Source organism: Mobula birostris, chromosome 14, assembly GCF_030028105.1.
Source record: "Mobula birostris isolate sMobBir1 chromosome 14, sMobBir1.hap1, whole genome shotgun sequence".
Lineage (NCBI taxonomy): Eukaryota > Metazoa > Chordata > Chondrichthyes > Myliobatiformes > Myliobatidae > Mobula > Mobula birostris.
The window spans coordinates 1,996,224-2,004,611 of NC_092383.1; the positions used below are offsets into that span (position 1 = coordinate 1,996,224).

The 8,388-nt window shown below is 46.8% G+C and overlaps 1 protein-coding gene across 4 annotated transcripts in view; it reads right to left on the reverse strand.

The window, feature by feature from the left end:
* The window catches only part of dennd4a (DENN/MADD domain containing 4A), a 161,973-nt gene extending 160,835 nt beyond the window's left edge, over window positions 1-1,138 (reverse strand). The window contains exon 1 of one of the 4 annotated variants that reach the window (XM_072277956.1): window positions 165-1,138. The gene's annotated coding sequence lies outside the window, so the exon portion shown is untranslated. The remainder of the gene's footprint in view (window positions 1-164) is intronic. The other 3 variants (XM_072277959.1, XM_072277955.1, XM_072277957.1) reach the window with 3 other exon arrangements.
* Between the last annotated feature and the right edge of the window lie 7,250 nt (window positions 1,139-8,388).

Here is an 8,388-nt window from a genome sequence, read left to right on the forward strand (position 1 = left end):
TATGACCCCGCTGCCGACCCTCCCCCCCCCTCCCGGTATGACCCCGGTGCCGACCCTTCCCGTTATCCCCGGGAATTGGCTGTTTGGGATCTGCCCCAGCTGCACATGCGCTATGACAGGAGTGCCGGCTGCGATCCGCTCGCCGGTCACCGGACACCACTCACCGCTCCAGGGGGCGCCGACCCCCGCGCCCTTCGCCAGACTACAGCCAACTACATAAACGCCCACGGCGGCTACTCTCATTCATTATCGGTGACAGCCACTAACGGTGATCCCGAGACTACCCTCCTCTCCTCGCCGGCAGCCATCTTGGTTGTGAAGGCAACGCGCGCTGTCGCCGTACCGCTATCTGGCCCCGCCCCTCTCCGTAACCGGCTGCTGCCGAGCGGTCCTAGCGCGCACCCTGACACAGCAACACACGAATTTCCAGCATCTGCAGATTTCCTCCTGTTTGAGACGGTAAAATACGTAGTTTGCATTGAAAAACACACGTTCCGCCTACAACATGGCACACCCACAGTGTTCAGCAGAAAACACCAACAACAATAACAGAACAGCAAAAACAAGCCCTTTGCCTCCCTCCCACCTACCGACGCACCCTCTACTCCCTTACGACTGACTTACATGACATGAAATTTATAGTTTGCGGCAGCAGTACAGTGCAGCGACATTAAAATGACTATAAAATATAAAATAAATAAATAATGCAGGAAAAAGGAATAACAAGGCAGTGTTGATGGGTCAGGACCAATAGTCGAAGTCAGACGAATATTTCAAATTACTGTATACAACTTTTGGGGTCATTTCTTTGTCACGTCATCGTGTCACTGTGAATATTTTTCCCAGTCCCTTGGAGTGGCACGATTATTTCACGTTTCCATATGTGAAACGATCCCCCAGCAGTTTGAATTTTCAGGGCCATTCCGACCTTGTGGGCAGGATGCTGCCTTCCCAAACTTACGGTAGCTTCCACATCAGAGCATTAGTCAAGATATTTTACAATCTGGTGCCTGTAAAGCAAATCGACATACATCGGAATCAGGTGTATTATCACTGAAATATATTGTTCTGCGGAGCACGACATAAAAATTACTCGCACTACAATAAGAATATATAAATATAAATACATAGTGCAGAGAGCAAAGTAATGAAGTTGTGTCCATGGACTGTTCATGTACCACCCCTCCCACAGTGTAACTCTCCCTCAATACCACCCCTCCCTCAGTACTGCCCGTCCCACAGTGTGACCCTCCCTCAATACCACCCCTCCCTCAGTGTGACCCTCCCTCAATACCACCCCTCCCTCAATACTACCCCTCCCACAGTGTAACTCTCCCTCAATACCACCCCTCCCTCAGTACTGCCCGTCCCACAGTGTGACCCTCCCTCAGTACTACCCACCCACAGTGTAACCCTCTCTCAAACCTGCCCCCCACAGTGTGACTGTCCCTCAATACCACCCCTCCCTCAGTTCTACCCACCCACAGTGTAACTCTCCCTCAATACCACCCCCCACAGTGACTGTCCCTCAATACCACCCCTCCCTCAGTACTACCCACCCACAGTGTAACTATCCTTCAATACCACCCCTCCCCACAGTGTGCCTCTCCCTCCCACATGCTACATTCTCTCAGCGTTATCTCACTGACTGGACCACACTCCCCCTGCCAGCTGCAACCCTTCAGTCATAAACAGGGACAGTCGAAGTTAGTGAGCTCAGATCTCTGATATCCGGCTGACACGATAACCATCCGTCTTGGATGCAAGACCATGGTGACATGACGTAAAAGAAAGCCGGAAAACAATTCTGGTACAATGTTTTGAGCCCTCGAATGAATTTCCAGCCAGCCTCATATTTTATCAGGGATATCCTCGGTGTCCGAACGCGCACAGATACACCACAGCGCCCTCTATGGGCACTTAACCACAGAGTCTTTGCTCAGACTCCTGACCAACCGAACGGCACATAGTCGAAGGGAATCCTATTTTCAACATTAGTTTTTGTTCTTTAAGTGTTGTCCCAAATAAGCAGCTGCCCCGATTAACCGATGGCCCAATTAACCAGAACCAGTGTAATTGTTATTCACCTGTCCATTGAAACACACAGTGACATACATCGTTTGCACTGTAACAACCAACATAATTTGGGATATGCAGGGGGCGATACCCACGTGTACCCAACTGGCAGACCACAGTTTGTGCAGCTTCAGAGCTGTGTGCCAGGCATGTCTATAAGCAGCACTGGGGCCCCACGGGGGACTGCATTCCTGTTTACCCTTTATGCCTCCGACTTTAGATACAACATCTGCAGAAATTCTCTGATGACTCAGCAATAATTGGGCATACATAGGGAAGATGGGAGGATGAATACAGGGCCCTGGTGGAGGACTTTGTCAAATGGTGCAAGCTGAATCATCTGCAGCTCAACATCAGTCAGACAAGGGAGATGGTGATGGACTTTAGGAAGGCTGAGCCTGCAGTGCTCCCTGTTATTATTGATGGTGAGGATGTAGATGAGGTGAGGACCTACAGGTACCTGGGGTGCACCTGGATGACAGACTTAAGTGGAGCACCAACACAGAGGCTGTGTACAAGAAGGGGCAGAGTTACCTCTATTTCCTGAGGAGACTGAGGTCCTTTGGAGTCTGCAGGCCTCTCCTTCACATGTTCTACCAGTCTGTTGTCACCAGTACAATCTCTGTCTGGTGGTGTGCTGGGGCAATGGCATCAACCCAGGTGATGCCAACAGGGTCAATAAACTGATTAGAAAGACTGTCTCTGTTATAGGAGTCAAACTGGACACACTGGAGGCTGTGGCAGAACAAAGGACCCTACAGAAAATCCTGGCAATTCCAGACAATGTTTCTCACCCTCTGCATGCCACCCTGGCTGAACAGAGAAGTGCTTTTAGTGATGGACTGAGACAACAGTGCTGCTCCAAACAGCGCTATCTGAGGTTACTCTTACCCTCGGCCGTTAGGATCTATAATGAGACGGGGAAGTGAAGACCCGCCCCCCCCCCCCCCCACCGTTAGGCTGTTTGAGATAACTTATTTTTTATTCTTTCTTACTTCTCTTCTAATATTTGTATATCTGTGCACTTGTAATGCTACTGTGACACTGTAATTTCCTTTGGGATCAATAAAGTATCTATCTGTCTATTAAACCAACAGCTCAGGATTTTCAACACCTCTGTTCAATCTCCCACCATTGTCTGTTCTATTGCTCTCCAGCCTTCCCCAGGAGCAAATATCCCTCATTTCTGGACCCATTCCAGTGACTTTCCTGTCATCTTGAGCAACTTCACATCCTTTTTTCTTTACACAATCTGTCTTCTTTTGCACATCAATTATCTATTGATCTTTATTTATGTATCAAAGTCAAAGTCTGTCCTGAGCTAGTTTTTCATAAATTCTATTGCATTTCTTTGCTTGTCCTGTAAATGCCTGCAAGAAAATGAATCTCAAGGCAGTGTATAACATAAATATACTTCGATATCAGATTTGACTTTGACTTTGATTGGAAAAGGACACAATATCATCAATGCCTCCTTACCAGAACATTGTAAAAGTGCAAAATTGCTGGTGAATGCAGCAGGCCAGGCAGCATCTCTAGGAAGAGGTACTTACTAGCTCTTCCTTCAGTTAGTCCTGACAAAGGGTCTCGGCCCGAAACGTTGACTGTACCTCTTCCTACAGATGCTGCCTGGCCTGCTCCGTTTTCCAGCATCTGTAGAATTCCTTGTGTTTACGATTGTAACAGTTCTCAAAAATGTGTCTGTGCATACATTTCCTGGGAGCCCATAGGCATCAGAATAACTTTGTCACTCAGGTCTGTCTCAGGAGACTTTTCTCGAATATGCTTCTGGGTTTCACTGTTCTTGAGCCCCCTCCCCCCCCCCCCACAGAACTGTAGCCTTTGGATTACATCAACTTTGTCCTTCCTCGCAATATCTATCACTTTGCATTTCTTCTTAATTTCACTGTCCCCCTCCACCAACCAGCAAGTGGAATTGGTGTAACTGCACCATCATCAGAAGTAGGGTGGGACAGTAGTGTACCGATATGACAGTACCAGTGACTGGGATTCGATTCCCGCTGCTGTCGTAAAGAGTTTGTATGTTCTCTCTGTGACCGCGTGGGTTTCTCCGGGTGCTCTGGTTTCCTCCCACATTCCAAAGGCGTACGTGTTAGCAGGTTGGTTGGTCACATATAACTGGGCGGTGTGGACTTGTTGGGCCAGAAGGGCCTGTTATCCTGCTGTATTTTTGAATTTTAAAAAGTACATTGAGTTGCGTCCTGCTCAAGTCCTTAACACTATCGTGACAAGTAGCGGTCTCAGCGATGACCCACGGGTAACCCCACTCTTCAGTCAATAAAACTGTTCACCACAGCCATTGCTTGTCCAAAGCCATTCCATTATTCATGTTGCCATCAACAATTTCAGTTGATGAGTTCAGTTTTGTTCTCAACTCTACACTGCAACTTAGGTTGTCCCCACGAGCTATGGACTCACCTTCAGGGACTCTTCATCTCATAAACACTTGATGTTGGAAATCCAAAGCAAGTCACACACAATGCTCAGCAGGTCAGGCAGCATCAATGGAGATGAATAAACAGTTGACATCTCTTCAGCAACCTCTCTCAGGAGTCTGGGATTTAGTCCACCTGGTCCAGGTGAGTTATCCACCTTAAAATCTTTGAATTTGCCCGGCCCCTTTTCCCTTGGAATAGCAATGGCACTCACTCCTGCTCCCTGACATTCACGGACCTCTGGCACACTGTCAGTGTCTACCACAGTGAAGACTGATGTAAAGTACTCTGCCATTTCTTTGTCCCCCATTACTACCTCACCAGCGTCATTTTCCAGTAGTCTGATATCAACTCTCACCTCCCTCTTACTCTTTATATAACTGAAAAAAACTTTTACTATCCTGCTCTATGTTATTGGCTCGTTTGCCATCAAATTTCGTCTTTTCCCTTCTTGAAGGTTTCTTAGTTGCCTTTTGTTAGATTTTAAAAGCTTCCCAATCATCCAACTTCCCACTCACTTTTGCTGCCTTATATGCCCTTTCCTTGGCTTTTATGCAGTTCTTAACTCCCTTTGTCAGCCACGGTTGCCTATCCCTGCCATTTGAGAACAACTTCTTCTGTGACATATCTATCCTGCGCCTTGTGAACTATTCCCAGAAACTTCAGCCATCTCTGTTCTGCCGTCATCCCTGCCAGTATCCCTCTCCAATCCACCTGGGCAAGCTCCTCTCTCATGCCTCTGTAATTTCCATTAGTCCATTGTGATACATGTGAGTTATGCTTCTCCCACTCAAATTGCAGTATGAATTCAATCATATTATGTTCACTGCCTCCTAGGGGTTCCTTTACATTAAGCTCCCTAATAAGATCTGGGTTATTACACAACACTCAATCTAAGATAGCCTTTCCCCCAGTAGGCTTAAGCACAACCACTCTGAAAAGCCGTCTCACAGGCATTCAACAAACTCCCTCTCTTGCGATCTGACTCCAACCTGATTTTCCCAATCCCCTTGCGTATTGAAGTCCCCCATTACAATTGTGTCATTACCCTTATTACATGCCTTTTCCAGCTTCCTTTGCAATCTCAACCCCACATATGATTCCCATAATATTTTTTTTACCCTTGCGGTTTCTTAACTCCACCCACAAGGATTCAACATTCTCTGACCCTATGTTATCTCTCTCTAAAGATGTAATTCCATCTCTTACCAACAAGATGCTTCACTCCAGATGAGCTCAATGCCCTTTATGCAGCTTTGAAAGGCAGAATAAATCCCTGTGCAAATCCCTGCAGCAGCTGGTAACCCTGTAATCTCTGTCCTGGAGGCCAACGTCAAAACACTTTTCTTGAGGGTGAACCCTTGCAAGGTGCCAAGACCTGATGGTGTACCTGGTAAGGCATTGGAAACCTGTGCCAACCAACTGGCGTGAGTGTTCAAGGACAGGTTCAATCTCCCGCTGCTGTAATTGGAGGCTCCCACCTGCTTCTGAAGGGTGACAATCATACCGGTGCCCAGGAAGAGCAGGGTGAGCTGCCTCAATGACTATCATCCAGTTGCACTTGCATTCACTGTGATGAATCGTTTTCACAAGTTGGTTGTAGCTAGAATGAACTCCTCCCAGAGCAAGGACCTAGACCTGCAACAGGTCCACAGAGGATACAATCTCCCTAGTTCTGCATTCAGACTGGGACCACCTGGACAACAGCAATACCTAAGTCATTTATTGATTACAGATCAGCATTCAATGCCTTTTATACCCTCAGTATTAATCAACAAGCTCCAAAACCTGGGTCCCTGTACCTCCCTCTGCAACTGGGACATTGACTTCCTCACTGGGAGACCAGTCTGTGCAGATCGAAAATAACATCTCCTCCTTTTTGACAATTAACACAGGCGCACCTCAAGGACGCATGCTTAGCGCACTGCTCTACTCTCTCTAACCCTGTTACCGTGTGGCTCGACGCAGCTCAAAAACCATTGATAAATTTGCTGATGAATCAGAATCAGAATCAGGTTTATTATCACCGGCATGTGACGTGAAATTTGTCAACTTAGCAGCAGCTGTTCAATGCAATACATAATCTAGCAGAGAGAAAAAAATAACAAATAAAATAAAACACAATAAATAAGCAAGTAAATCAATTACGTATATTGAATTCATTATAAAAATGTGCAAAAACAGAAATACAATATATTAAAAAAAGTGAGGTAGTGTCCAAAGCTTTAAAGTCCATTTGGGAATCAGATGTCAGAGGTGAAGAAGCTGTTCCTGAATCACTGAGTGTGTGTCTTCAGGCTCCTGTATCTCCTACCTGAGGGTAACAGTGAGAAAAGGGCATGCCCTGGGGTGCTGGACGTCCTTAATAATGGATGCTGCCTTTCTGAGACACCGCTCCCTGAAGATGTCCTGGATACTTTGTAGGCTAGTGCCCAAGATGGAGCTGACTAGATTTACAACCCTCTGCAGCTTCTTTCTGTCCTGTGTGGTAGCCCCTCCAGTGATGCAGCCTGTCAGAATGCTCTCCACGGTGCAACTATAGAAGTTTTCGAGCATACTTGTTGACATGCCAAATCTCTTCAAACTCCAACACAACTTTTGTTGGCTGCCTTTCAGATGGTGACAAGGAGGTGTACAGGGCCGAGGTAGATCAGCTGGTTGAGTGATGCCAGCCCCAAGCTTGCACTCAACGTCAGAAAGACCAAGGAACTGACTGTAGACGTCAGGAAGGGGGAGTTGGGAGGACACACACCAGTCCACACCAAGGGGTCAGCGGTGGGAAGGGTGAGCAGTTTCCAGTTCCTGGGTACAAGCATTTCAGAGCATCTGTCCTGCGCCCAACTGTCACAACCACAGATTCGGCAACACAGTAGATACGGCAATTGCACTTGTGAATTTGCACGTGTCAGGTAATTATTATTTAATTGTGATTGTATTTAACTCCATACTTGTCGTTGTAGTGCTTGTCGAGACTTGGACAGAGCACAGCAATGTTTTGTATTCGACCTTCCCTGAACTATTGGACTTCCAAATCAACTGACTCTGAAGACTAGCGGCATTCGTTTAACGTTTAGATGTTCTTTTCAGCCGCAGCGTCGGCTTCGTTTCCCTTTGAGAGTTTTAGTTAACGGCCCTGTTCGGCCTAACGTTTATTATTTATTTTCCCTTTAATACTGTCCGTATTAAAGTCTGTGAACTATCGACCTGCTTCGGCGTCTCTCACTCTGCACTTGGGGCCTGATCCAAACTGTGTTGACACCAACATATTGATGAAGTAATGAGGAAGACATGTCAGTGGCTGTACATCCTAAGATTCTGAGGAGATTTGGTATGCTGCTGAAGACTCTAGCCAGGTTCTGAATAGAATTCGGTCTGGTTGCATGACATGATCTTCATCAGCACAGGTTCACCACAGGGCTGTGTGCTCAGCCCCCTGCTCTATTCGTTTTACACGTATGACCGTGAGGCTACGCACAGCTCTAATACCATATTCAAGTTTGTTGATGACACCAGTGTCATTGGCCGAATCAAAAGTGGTGACGAATCAGCACACCAGAGGGAGACAGAAAATCTGGCTGAGTGGTGTCATAACGATAACCTCTCACTCAATGTCAGCAAGACCAAGGCTGATTTTTGATCCAGGAGGAGGAAACCAGAGGTCTATGAGCCAGTTCTCATCGGGGGAATCAGGAGAGGAGAGGGTCAGCAACTTTAAATTCCTCTGTGTTATTATTTTGGAGGATCTGTCCTGGGACCAGCACGTAAGTACAATTACAAAGAAAGCACGTCAGCGCCTCGACTTCCTTAGGAGTTTGCAGAAACTTGGCATGTCATCTAAAACTTTGACAAACTTCTA